General features: G+C 42.0%; 1 protein-coding gene across 1 annotated transcript in view; it reads right to left on the bottom strand.

Moving 5' to 3' along the window:
* The window catches only part of LOC124794644 (autophagy-related protein 2 homolog A), a 496478-nt gene that overhangs the window by 36177 nt on the left and 447698 nt on the right, over nt 1–12603 (bottom strand). The window lies entirely within an intron of this gene.

A 12603-nucleotide genomic window follows, 5' to 3' on the forward strand; every position in this document is an offset into this window, starting at 1 on the left:
AATTCCAGTCTCATCTGAAAGATGTAATGTATCACTAACTCAAGGCATTTTTCCAGACTGAAACATGCCATTGTCAAACCACAATTTAAGAAAGTTGATGGGAGAGATGTCTGTAACTACGAATCTGTTTCACTGTAGACATCATTTTCTAAAATTTTTGAGGTGGTGATGTATTCTACAGGGTATCCTCAAAGTCAGGATACATAGGGACTGAAACATGCCACTGTTAAACCACAATTTAAGAAAGTTGATGGAAGAGATGTCTGCAACTACCAACCTGTTTCACTGCAGACATCATTTTCTAAAATTTTTGAGGTGATGATGTATTCTACACGGTATCCTCAAAGTCAGGATACATAGGGAATTCTAATAAAGTTTCAGAAATATTCTATACATTATAAATCTTAATAAATAAATAAATAAAAATACAATAAATTCTAATAATTTTTTTTCCAGACTGAATGGTGGCTCTGTATAATTAAGAATCAGTGGAGTTGGTAGTCTTAAGTGGACAAGAAGAATGGTCATATCACAAAATTGCAGTAGAATTTTACCTTCGATACACTCATTGTCAACCTTTTGTTTTACTTCCAACGGGAAATTAATCTCACAGTTTAATGAACAGGCAGCAAGTTGGACAAGTCCCATTCCAGAAAGCCAAAGACTTTAGACGATACAAAAGAGGGTGTCTTGGCCAAGGTTTATGCTAGTCCAAAGAAATCACTTCACTGAGTATGTATGGAGTTGGGTGTTCCAAGGTCAACTATCCCCAAAATCCTGGCAGAGGAGAGATTTCATCTGTGCAAGTTGCAGACATTGCATCACTTACATAAAGATGACCCTGACAGACATATGCACCTGACAGAATGCGTAAGCAATCATTGTGCTAAAACTGGCGGCAATGCAGATCTATTCCATCGAGTTCATCTTAATCTTGCAATGAAAAGAACAGAGATCATGTTGAAAATATTATTTATCGACATTAAAGTGAGTAAAATGTGCTTTATTATTATTTATTAGAGTTCCCTATACACCCAGACTTTATGGACACCCTACAGAATAATAATATTTCATGTGAGCAACAATAATATCCTCAGGAAATAACAGTTTAGATTTCAGAATGCCGTCCATATGTTGACCCAGCAAACTTTACAAGCAATAAATAATAAAACAGCAGTGGTTGGTATTTTTTGTAACCTATCAAGGCACTTGATTGTGTGATTCACAGTATTCTCCGTGATAAACTGATTTAGTCAACCAATGGATAATGCACAGCCATCTAAAAGAATGCAGAAAGTTGTACTTAGTAACTCTACAAACGTAGACTGGGACATTATTTTGACTTGTGGGAAATTGGCTATGGGGTTCCCCAAGGCTCCATCTTACATCTACTACTGTTGCTCATACATGTAAATGATCTTCCAACTGATATACAGCAAGCAGAATTATTTCTTTTTGCAGCTGAAACTAATACTGTAATCAATCCAAGCACACATACAGAAACAGAAGAGATGAGATACAAAGTTCTTAAAATTTCATTAACTGGTTTTCTGTGAATGGTCTCACTCTCAATTATGAAAAGACACAACATATTGAGCTCTGCACATCTAGGGGTACTATACCAATGATCGAACAACAAAAATAATCAATTATTGACAATATAATGTAGATGAATATAATAGAGGGAAACATTCCACGTGGGAAAAATACATATCTAAAAACACAAATGATGTGACAGAGGGAAACATTCCACGTGTCACATCATTTGTGTTTTTAGATATATAATGTAGGTGCATAGATAAAAAATCTATTCACCAAGTGGTGGCAGGGGAACACACACACAAGAGTGTTTAACTTTTACAAGCTTTCGGAGCCAGTGCCTTCTTCTTCTGGCAGAAGAGTTCAAGGGAAATGTAGAGGGGTGAAGGAAAAGGACTGGAGGGGTTTAGGAAGAGGGGTACAGTTCCAGTCTTTCTCCTTCGCCCCTCTTCCTTCCCCTCCAACTTTTCTGCCAGAAGCAGGACCCACTGGCTCCGAAGGCTTGTAAAAGTTAAACCCTTCTGTATGTGTGTTTCCCTGCTGCCACTTGGTGAGTAGACTTTTATCTATCCATTTATATTATATACCATTGATAAGTGCGACACATGCGGAGGAAACAATAAACAGAGTAGAAACTTCAAAAAGATTTGATGCTCTTATTGATGAGAATTTTCACTGGAAAAATTACATTTTGTAACTCCTAAAACAATTTTCCCCATGAACCATGGACCTTGCCATTGGTGGGGAGGCTTGCGTACCTCAGCAATACAGATGGCCATACCGTAGGTGCAACCACAACGGAGGGGTATCTGTTGAGAGGCCAGACAAACGTGTGGTTCCTCAAGAGGGGCAGCAACCTTTTCAGTAGTTGCAGGGGCTACAGTCTGGATGATTGACTGATCTGGCCTTCTAACACTAACCAAAACGGCCTTGCTGTGCCGGTACTGCGAGCGGCTGAAAGCAAGGGAAAACTACAGCCGTAATTTTTCCCGAGGGCATGCAGCTTTACTGTATGGTTAAATGATGATGGCGTCCTCTTGGGTAAAATATTCCAGAGGTAAAATAGTCCCCCATTCGGATCTCCGGGCGGGGACTACTCAAGGGGATGTCGTTATCAGGAGAAAGAAAACTGGCGTTCTACGGATCGGAGCGTGGGATGTCAGATCCCTTAATCAGGCAGTTAGGTTAGAAAATTTAAAAAGGGAAATGGATAGGTTAAAGTTAGATATATATAGTGGGAATTAGTGAAGTTTGGTGGCAGGAGGAACAAGACTTTTGGTCAGGTGAATACAAGGTTATAAATACAAAATCAAATAGGGGTAATGCAGGAGTAGGTTTAATAATGAATAAAAAAATAGGAGTGCGGGTAAGCTACTACAAACAACATAGTGAACACATTATTATGGCCAAGATAGCCACAAAGTCCATGCCTACTACAATAGTACAAGTTTATATGCGAAATAGCTCTGCAGATGATGAAGAAATTGATGAAATGTATGATGAGATAAAAGCAATTATTCAGGCAGTGAAGGGAGATGAAAATTTAATAGTAATGGGTGACTGGAATTCAAGAGTAGGAAAAGGGAGAGAAGGAAACATTGTAGGTGAATATGGACTGGGGGGTAAGAAATGAAAGAGGAAGCCGTCTGGTAGAATTTCGCACAAAGCATAACTTAATCGTAGCTAACACTTGGTTCAAGAATCATAAAAGAAGGTTGTATATGTGGAAGAATCCTGGAGATACTAGAAGGTATCAGATAGATTATATAATGGTAAGACACAGATTTAGGAACCAGGTTTTAAATTGTAGGACATTTCCAGGGGCAGATGTGGACTCTGACCACAATCTATTGGTTATGACCTGTAGATTAAAACTGAAGAAACTGCAAAAAAGGTGAGAGTTTAAGGAGATGGGACCTAGATAAACTGACTAAACCAGAGGTTGTACAGAGTTTCAGGGAGAGCATAAGGGAACAATTGACAGGAATGGGGAAAGAAATACAGAAGAAGAAGAATAGGTAGCTCTGAGGGATGAAGTAGTGAAGGCAGCAGAGGATGAAATAGGTAAAAAGACGAGGGCTAGTAGAAATCCTTGAGCAACAGAAGTAATATTGAATTTAATTGATGAAAGGAGAAAATATAAAAACACAGTAAATGAAGCAGGCAAAAAGGAATACAAACGTCTCAAAAATGAGATCGACAGGAAGTGCAAAATGGCTAAGCAGGGATGGCTAGAGGACAAATCTAAGGATGTAGAGACTTATCTTACTAGGGGTAAGATAGATCCTGCCTACAGGAAAATTAAAGAGACCTTTGGAGAAAAGAGAGCCATTTGTATGAATATCAAGAGCTCAGATGAAATCCCAGTTCTAAGAAAAGAAGGGAAAGCAGAAAGGTGGAAGGAGTATATAGAGGGTCTATATAAGGACAATGTACTTGAGGACAATATAATGGAAATGGAAGAGGGTGTAGATGAAGATGAAATGGGAGATACGATACTGCGTGAAGAGTTTGACAGAGCACTGAAAGAACTCAGTCGAAACAGGGCCCCGGGAGTAGACAACGTTCCATTAGAACTACTGACGGCCTTGGGAGAGCCAGTCCTGACAAAACTCTACCATCTGGTGAGCAACATGTATGAGACAGGCGAAATTCCCTCAGACTTCAAGAAGAATATAATAATTCCAATCCCAAAGAAAGCAAGTGTTGACAGATGTCAAAATTATCGAACTATCAGTTTAATAAGTCACAGCTGCAAAATACTAACACAAAATCTTTACAGATGAATGGAAAAACTGGTAGAAACTGACCTTGGGAAAGATCAGTTTGGATTCCGTAGAAATATTGGAAAACATGAGGCAATACTGACTCTACGACTTATCTTAGAAGAAAGATTAAGGAAAGGCAAACCTACGTTTCTAGCATTTGTAGACTTAGAGAAAGCTTTTCACAATCTTGACTGGAATACTCTCTTTCAAATTTTGAAGGTGGCAGGGGTAAAATACAGGGAGCGAAAGGCTATTTACAATTTGTACAGAAACCAGATGGTAGTTATAAGAGTCGAGGGGCATGAAAGGGAAGTGCGGTTGGGAAGGGAGTGAGACAAGGTTGTAGCCTCTCCCCGATGTTATCCAATCTGTATATTGAGCAAGCAGTAAAGGAAACAAAAGAAAAATTCAGAGTAGGTATTAAAATCCATGGAGAAGAAATAAAAACTTTGAGGTTAGCCGATAACATTGTAATTCTGTCAAAGACAGCAAAGGACTTGGAAGAGCAGTTGAACAGAATAGACAGTGTCTTGAAAGAAGGATATAAGATGACCAACAACAAAATCAAAACGAGGATAATGGGATGTAGTCAAATTAAGTCGGGTGATGCTGAGGGAATTAGATTAGGAAATGAGACACTTAAAGTAGTATAGGAGTTTTGCTATTTGGGGAGCAAAATAACCGATGATGGTCGAAGTAGAGAGGATATAAAATGCAGACTAGCAATGGTAAGGAAATCGTTTCTGAAGAAGAGAAATTTGTTAACATCGAGTATAGATTTAAGTGTCAGGAAGTATTTGTATGGAATGTAGCCATGTATGGAAGTGAAACATGGACGATAACTAGTTTGGACAAGAAGAGAATAGAAGCTTTCGAAATGTGGTGCTACAGAAGAATGCTGAAGATTAGATGGGTAGATCACGTAACTAATGAGGAGGTATTGAATAGGATTGGGGAGAAGAGAAGTTTGTGGCACAACTTGACTAGAAGAAGGGATCGGTTGGTAGGACATGTTCTGAGGCATCAAGGGATCACAAATTTAGCATTGGAGGGCGGCGTGGAGGTAAAAATCGTAGAGGGAGACCAAGAGATGAATACACTAAGCAAATTCAGAAGGATGTAGGTTGCAGTAAGTACTGGGAGATAAAGAAGCTTGAACAAGATAGAGTAGCATGGAGAGCTGCATCAAACCAGTCTCAGGACTGAAGACCACAACAACTTAGTTCAGCCAAGTTTACACTTACAATCATTGCAAATGTTGGGGAGAAACAAATCAGTAAGTTCACATATTTTGCATATTTTCATTCAATAATGTCATATCAAAGAATGTTCTGGGGGAACTCATTTTTAAGAAAGAAAGCCTCCACAGTTCAAAAACATTGTGTAAGAATAATATGTGGTGTCACCCACAATCATTTCCTAAAAGATGTTTAAGGAGATGTGCTTTCTGACTACTTCACAGTATATTTATTCCATCATGAACTTTGTTGTAGCTAATCTACAGCAGTTCAAAAGGAACAACGATGTTCATAATTACAATACCAAAAGGAGGAATTAAATTCATCCCTCCACATTAAGGTTGTCTTTAGTACGAAAAGGGGAGTGCAATACTGTAACTACTCATGTATTTTTTGATCACTTACTCAGGGGTATAATATGTTTGACAGACAGCAACGTGAAATTTGAAAACAAACTGTAGAAGTTTATCCTTCACAACTCCTCCTATTTGGCAGAAGAATTTCTATTATTGTAGTGTGTAAAAGTTGGTGGGTAGGAATTATTAACTCACATCTCTATGTTTGAAAAAATAAAATAAGAAAGGTACAATAAATCAAACAAATAAATAAAAAACTTATAAAAGTTTAGCAGTTAGCCATATTTATGAATTAATTTGCAATGTGTATGTAAAATAACTCATTCCACATTACTACAATTTGTTGTGCAAAATGATCCACAAAACATGAAACAAAGAAAGTAACTAATGCTGAAGGTCAGTTATGTATAGGTCTACAGTTTCACTGGTTATTGGAAAGATGTTAATAACTATCAATATTAAAATCATATTTTTACTGGATTACTCAACATAAATTGTTTCTTTATATATAGCAGAGATGCTGAGTCATGATAGGCACAACAAAAAGATTCACACAATTAAAGCTTTCGCCTATTAAGGCTTTTGTCAGCAGTAGACACACATACGCACATGTACACACACTCTCACGCAAACACAACTTGCACACACGTCTACAGTCTCAGAGAGCTGAAACCACACTACGAGCAGCAGCACCAGTGCATGATGGGAGTGGCAACTGGGTGGAGGTAAGGAGGAGGCTGGGGCGGGGAGGGGGAGCGATAGTATGGTGGGAGTGGCAGACAGTGAAGTGTTGCAGTTCAGACGGAGGGTAGGAAAGAAGGTGCAGGGGAGGGGGGGGGGGGGGGTAAGTAGCTGAAAGGAGAGAAATAAAAAGAAATTAAAAGACTGGGTGTGGTGGTGAAACAACGGCTGTGTAGTGCTAGAATGGGTCAGAAAGGGGGCTGGATGGGTGAGGACAGTGACTAACGAAGGTTGAGGCCAGGAGGGTTATGGGAATGTAGGATGTATTGCAGGGAAAGTTCCCACCTGCGCAATTCAGAAAAGCTGGTGCTGATGGGAAGGATCCATATAGCACAGGCTGTGAAGCAGTCATTGAGATGAGGGATGTGTGTCTACTGCTCACAAAGGGCTTAATGGCAGAAAGCTATAATTGTGTGAATCTTTTTGTTGTGCCTATCGCGACTCAGCATCTCCGCTATATGGTGAGTGGCAACTTTCCTTCTCTAGTACTGTTACATTCCATCCTGGATTTTCCATTGTTTGATTTAAATTGTTTCTTTTTTGCACTAAAAACAAACAAATTCAGCATCTTTACATCTAACAAACAGAAATATATTCATGGGTTAAAACACTGGAAATGTAGTAAATTAATACCACCCTATAATTAAAAAAAACCAATTTCAAGAAATTCTCATTTGGTTGAAACAGGCAAAATGAGACTAGTCCAGAAGTTGGTCAGAAAGTCATTCAGGGCTACGTGTTAAGGAGAATGGAGTAGAATAGGTTGAAAGGGAATTCCATAATGTAAAAATCTCCACACATTGTATTTGTTTTTTGTTATATCCCAGCAATTATTTTCAGCTTCTGACAATGGTAAATTTTTCTCTCAATTTCTATCAGTTTCTACAAGTCTCCAGACAATCCAGTACCACCCCATCCTTTAATCCTTAAATCATATATTTTTCTCTCTTGACTCTTTTATTCTCATTAAGTGTCATAAATTGCTTCTATCTAACAAGGTTAATGTCAAAAAATATGTTTATTTAATTTATAACTGCATTACTTTATTGGATATCTATACATTAGTGAGAGATTTAGAAAGCTTTTCCATTAATGTATTTCAAAATAAATAACTTTCTTTCCAACAATATTATGAAAAGGATACCTAGCTCCTCACCACAAAGATGACACACTGAGATGCAGACAGGCTAAAAAAGTATTACAAATTGAGCTTTTGGGCAAAGCCTTCTTCAGAAAAGGAACACACACACACACACACGCACACACACACACACACACACACACACACACACACACACAAACTCTAACAACCTCATGCACACATGACCGCTATTTCTAGTCACTATGGCCAGAATGCAGCTGTTGTGTTGAATGAAAGCAGCAATCCGCAGTGAAGCGAGGAAGGGGGAGGAGTAACAAGGTACAAGTGGAGGAACAGAAAAGTACTGTCTGGCAGAGCATGCACTGTGACTGGATGGCAGAGGGTACAGTTTCGGGAGGCAGTGGGAGATGAAGGTGTGTGTGTGTGTGTGTGTGTGTGTGTGTGTGTGTGTGTGTGTGTGTGTGTGTGTGTGTGGAGGGGGGGGGGAGGGGGAGGGTTTAGGTGTGGGTTACTGTAGGTTGAGGCCAGGATAATTTCAGGAGCGGAGAATGTGTCGTAAGGATAACTCCCACCTCAACAATTCAGAAAAGCTGGAGGGGAAGGAGAGAATCCATATGGCCTGGGTTATGAAGCAGCCATTGAAATCAAGCATGTTATGTTCAGCTGCATGTTGTGCCACAGGGCTCATTTTTCACTAGGCCACAGTTTTTCAGTGGCCTTTCATCCTGTTGACAGCTGATTGGTAGTCATGCCAATATAAAATGCTGTGCAATGGTTGTAACAGAACTGCTATATCAATAGGCTGCTTGAACAGGTGGCCTGGCCTCTGAAGGGGTAAGATCAGCCTGCGATTCGACTAAAATAGGAACCGCTGGGTGGGTGGATTGGGCAGGACATGCACCTGCATTTTCCACAGGCACCCCTGTGGCAAGGGGCTGGGATTGGGAGTGGCATATGGATGGACTAGGAAGTTGTGCAGGTTGGATAGGTGTTGTAACACCACTGTAGGAAGGGAGGGTAGGATTTTGGGTACAACGTACCTCATTTCAGGGCATGAAGATAGATGTTCAAAGCCCTGATGAATGATGTGGTTCAGTTTTTCCAGTCAGCAGTGGTACCGGGCATTGAAGGGGGCACTACCCGATCCTTGGGGTTGGTGGGAGGGGTGGGATGGTGGTGGGATATGGCACAGGAAATCTGTTTGTGGGCTAGGTATAGAGGTATTGTCTGTCTGTGAAGGCCTATGTGAGACCTTCAGCATACTGGGCAAGAGAGTTCTTGTCACTGCAGATTCTCCGCCCCTGTGTGACGAGGTTGTATGGGAGGAATTTTTTTGTGTGGAAGGGATGGCAGCTGTGGAAATGCAGGTGCTGTTGGGTTTAATGTTCACAGAGGTGTGGATGGACACAACAGAGAGGAAGAGGTCAATGTCAAAGAAGGTGGCATGCTTGGTTGAGGAGGATGTGGTGAAGTGGAAAGGTGTTGAGATTGCAAAGGAATGAGGATAGGGTGTATTAGCCCTGAGGCCTGATCATGAAGATATCATCAGTGTATCTGAACAAGAGCACAGTGTAGGGGTTTTGGGAGGGCAGAAAGGTTTCGTCGGGTTGCCATATGATAGTGCCATGTTGGTGTCCATGACTGCGAAGTGAGTTTGTTTGTATATCTTCTCTTGAAAGGAGAAGTAGTTGTGTGTTAGGATACAGTTAGTAAGGTGTATGAAGAATGATGTAATGAGTTTGGAGTGTGAATGACGGTGGGAAAGGTAGTGTTCAATGGTGGCAAGACCATGGGCATGACGGATATTGGTATATAGGGAGGTGGCATCAACGGTGACAAATAGGGATCCAGGAGGTACACTGGTGCATGGGGCTGGTGGAGAATTGTTGAAAGAAGTGTATGTAATCTTTGGCATGGGAGGGTAGATTTCTGGAAACTGGCTGGGAAGTGTTGGACAATGAGGACCATAATTTTTCAGAGTAAAACAACCAGCTACAATGGGGCATCCAGAATTGTTGGGTTTGTATATTTTGGGGAGCATGTGTAAGGTGGGTGTGCAGGGTATAATAGGAGTGAGGAGGGAAATGGATTCAGAAGAGAGGTTCTGGGAAGTGCCAAAGATTTAAGTAGGGATTGGAGGTTATGTTGGACTTCTGGGATGGGATCGCTCTGGCAGAGCCACACAACAGACACAGGCCTTCTGCCAAGTAGTCACTGTAATTCATAGTGACAGCAGTGGAAATGTCTGCAAGTAGGGTGAATAAATCAGGATCTGTTTCGAGGCTGTATATGGCTGTCCTTTCTTTTGCTGAAAGCTTCGTGTTTTTAACAGGGGTCCTGGGGAATGATGGTGAGGCCAAGTTGGACGTAAGGAATTCCTGGAAGGTGGAAGGTGACCAATGGGGTTGGTTAGGTAGGTAGGGGGGGGGGGGGGGGGGAGGAGGATCACAGTTGTATGGTGGCATGAACTGGGAGATGCAGGATTCAATGCTGGAAATAAGTTGGCTTTGGGTGGAAGGATTGGTGGCAAAGAAATGTTTCCATTGCTCATTCCTCATACATCTTACTAACCTTATCATAACACATATCTACAACTCCCTAGAAGAGGAGGTATACAAACAAATCCACGGCACAGCCATGGGTACCCACATGGCCTCACCCTGTGCCAACCTGTTTATGGGCCATCTAGAGGAGTCCTTCCTAGCATCCCAACCTCTAGTCTGGTTCAGGTTCATTGATTATATCCTTATGATCTGGATTCAGGGCCAAGACTCCCTATCTTCGTTCCTTCACAACCTCAGCACCATCTCTCCCATCTGCTTCATGTGGTCCTCCAGAACCGGTGCCACCTTCCTAGATGTTCACCTCCTCCTCTCTGATGGCTCCATTCACACCTCTGTCAACATTAAACCCACCAACAGTATCTCCATTTTGACAGTTGTCATCCCCTTCCACATCAAAACATCCCTCGCATATAGACTGGTCACCCAGAGGAAGTGTATCTGCAGTGACAAGAACTCCTTTGCCCAGTATGATGAAGATCTCACAAAGACTTTCACAGGCAGGCACTATCCCCCAGACCTTGTCCACCAAGAGGTTGCCCAGACCACAACCCAACAACAACCCACCCTTCCCCCAACCCCAAGAACCAGCTATAAAGGAACGTCCACTTAGTCACCCAATAACACCCCCAACTGGAACAACTGAAACACATCCTTTATCATGGCTATAATCATCTAACATCATGCCCTGAAATGAGGGACATCATACCCATAATGCTTCTCATCCCTCGTAAAGTGGTGTTCCATTGCCCACCTAACCTCAACAACATCCTAGTCCATATCTATGCCACTCCCAATCCCATCCCCTTGCCACAGGCATGATATCCCTGTGGAAGACCCAGGTAAGTCCTGCCAAAACCACCCACCCAGCACTTCCTACTCCAGTCCTGTCGCAGGTTTATCCTGCCCTGTCAAAGGCCAGGCCACCTGTGAAAGCAGCTTAGCCATATATCAGCTCTGTTGCAATCACTGCACAGCTTTTTCTCCAGGATGAATGGCCACCGAAAAACTGTGGCCAAGAGGAAAGTGGACCACACTGTAGCACAAGATGCAGCTGAACACAACATGTATCAGAACCTGGGCCATCTGGATCCTCCACCCACCCTACCACAAGTTTTTCTGAACTGTACAGATGGGAATTTTCCTTACGACACATTCTCTGCTGCTGAAATTATCCTGGCCTCAATCTCCAATAACCTACAGCCCCAAACCCTTCTCCCAACACTTTCCATCCCCCGTCCTATCTTCTCCTTTCAATTCACGTACCAATACCCTCATGGGTGCCACTCTCTGCCAACACACCCATTATTCCTTTGCCCTTCTCTTGTCATCTCCTTTCTTGCTCCTCCCCTCCTTCCATTCCCCACAGTCTCCCAACACTATGCCCTCTCCCATTTAGTCCCTGCACATTCTGCCAGACAGCTCCCCCTCCCCCCCCCCCCCCTTTCCCAATCCCTGCTAACCAACCCCTTCCTTGCCCAATCCAGATTGCTGTTTCATTCAAAGCATTAGTTGCATTCTGGCCATTATCAGCCAGGAATGGTGGTCATGTGTGCATGATGTTGCTTGACTGTGGGAATGTGTGTGTGTTTTCTTTTATGAAAAAGGCTTTGGCTGAAAGCTCAACTCTTAACAATCTTTCCACTGTGTCTGTTTCCAATTTACTGTGTCATCTTTACAGTGAGTAGCAATCTATCCCTTCCACTGTTTGTTTGTCTTCCCCCCCCACCCCCTTCCCGTTATTTGAGTAAGAAGCAGCTATATTATTAGCATCCATACAAACATTTTATTGGAAAATTGGAAAAGAGACTCTACATCTACATCTACAACTACATCTACAACTACATCCATACTCCGTAAGCCACCTGACGGTGTGTGGCGGAGGGTACCTTGAGTACGTCTATCGGTTCTCCCTTCTATTCCAGTCTCGTATTGTTTGTGGAAAGAAGGATTGTTGGTATGCCTCTGTGTGGGCTCTAATCTCTCTGACTTTATCCTCATGGTCTCTTTGCAAGATATACGTAGGAGGGAGAAATATACTGCTTGACTCCTCGGTGAAGGTATGTTCTCGAAACTTCACCAAAAGCCCGTAGCGAGCTACTGAGCGTCTCTCCTGCAGAGTCTTCCACTGGAGTTTATCTATCATCTCCGTAATGCTTTCGCGATTACTAAATGATCCTGTAACGAAGCACGCTGCTCTCCGTTGGATCTTCTCTATCTCTTGTATCAACACTATCTGGTATGGATCCCACACTGCTGGGCAGTATTCAAGCAGTGGGCGAACAAGCGTACTGTAAC

Source organism: Schistocerca piceifrons, chromosome 4 (assembly GCF_021461385.2).
Source record: "Schistocerca piceifrons isolate TAMUIC-IGC-003096 chromosome 4, iqSchPice1.1, whole genome shotgun sequence".
NCBI classification, from domain to species: domain Eukaryota; kingdom Metazoa; phylum Arthropoda; class Insecta; order Orthoptera; family Acrididae; genus Schistocerca; species Schistocerca piceifrons.